Source organism: Triticum aestivum, chromosome 3D, assembly GCF_018294505.1.
Source record: "Triticum aestivum cultivar Chinese Spring chromosome 3D, IWGSC CS RefSeq v2.1, whole genome shotgun sequence".
NCBI lineage: Eukaryota > Viridiplantae > Streptophyta > Magnoliopsida > Poales > Poaceae > Triticum > Triticum aestivum.
In genome coordinates this window covers 542133390-542134891 of record NC_057802.1, presented here as the reverse complement: position 1 = coordinate 542134891, position 1502 = coordinate 542133390, and positions in this window count along the sequence as shown.

The following is a 1502-nucleotide window of genomic DNA, read 5'->3' as shown; positions in this document are numbered from 1 at the left end:
GGTATATGGTTCTCACAAACCAGAGCTTCTCACAACAAGCAAGATGGTTTCGGTAGGGAACGTCCCACCTTTGGGGACGAAACGATATCCATTGCCTCTTATTGCTTTCAAAAAAATTCTCGTGTCAACATAGAACAACAGGAGTGTTGTGTCAATTTTTGGGATTTTTCGGGGTTCGTTTGGACATTTTTATGCATTAATTGAGTTTTCAATGCATTTATGTGCATAATTCAAATTTGAACTACATGCACATGCTCTAGTGCATATAAATTGGTTGAAAAATCAAATGTTTGTCCTTAGGTGCATGCTTAGGTCCCATGCAAGAAATGGGAATGAATTTCAAACACCAGGGCACCGTTGATTGTCGGCAAAACATTGAGATGCTTTGTTTTTAAATTCTAGCAAATCCAAAACTCGCCTGAAATTCATGAAACTTGGCATGCTATCATGGAATGGCACCCGACATCCTGTGGTATTTTTCGTGTCCATTTTGAGAGAAGGCGCATTCGAATAACAGCCAACAAAGGCATTTTGAAACAAATAGCTGCTACTCTAACATCGCAAACGTTTGTATAATTCTAATTGTGTGCGTTATGTTAACCATTCACGTGACGTCACATGTCTTCGTTTTAATGGCTATAGGAGGTGCCGTGCGGACAGCTGCTTGACTGAACGAGAGGCGTGTGAGCGCAGTCCGGTGCGCAGGCTGACCGAGAGACGTGCAAGCTGTCCTCCAATGCGTAGGTTAACCGGGAAGCGTGCGAGCCGTACGCTGCGCAGGCTCACTGGGAAACGAGCCCTTTGACTTCCATGGCCGCCCACCTTCCTCCCCATTAATGGCGCCCGAGCCGCTACTTAATACGGCCGGCCTTACTGTTCGCCTCCCATTGCCCTCCCTCCCGCAGACCTCCACCAACGCCATGGCGCAGAAAGATCATTTGCCACTAGTCTTCAAGTTTGGTGAAGTCGACTCCGAGCCGGAGGAGATAGAAAATAAGGAGGAATGGGGCCTCATGGACAGTGCCTAGAACGAGCTGGTCGCGGCAGTTGCTGTTGGGGAACGTAGTAATTCAAAAAAATCCTACAATCACGCAAGATCTATCTAGGAGATGCATAGCAACGAGAGGGGAAAGTGTGTCCATGTACCCTCGTAGACCAAAAGCGGAAGCGTTTAGTTAACACGGTTGATGTAGTCGAACGTCTACACGATCCAACCGATCCAAGTATCGAACGTACGGCACCTCCGTGTTCAGCACACGTTCAGCTCGATGACGTCCCTCGAGCTCTTGATCCAATAGAGGGTCGAGGGAGAGTTCCGTCAGCACGACGGCATAGTGATGGTGATGGTGATGTGATCCGCGGAGGGCTTCGCCTAAGCACTACGATGCTATGACCGGAGGAGTAAACTGTGTAGGGGGGCACCGAACACGGCTAAGAGAACTCTTGGTGTGCCTTTGGGGTGCCCCCTACCCACGTATATAAAGGGAGGGGAGAGAGGCGGG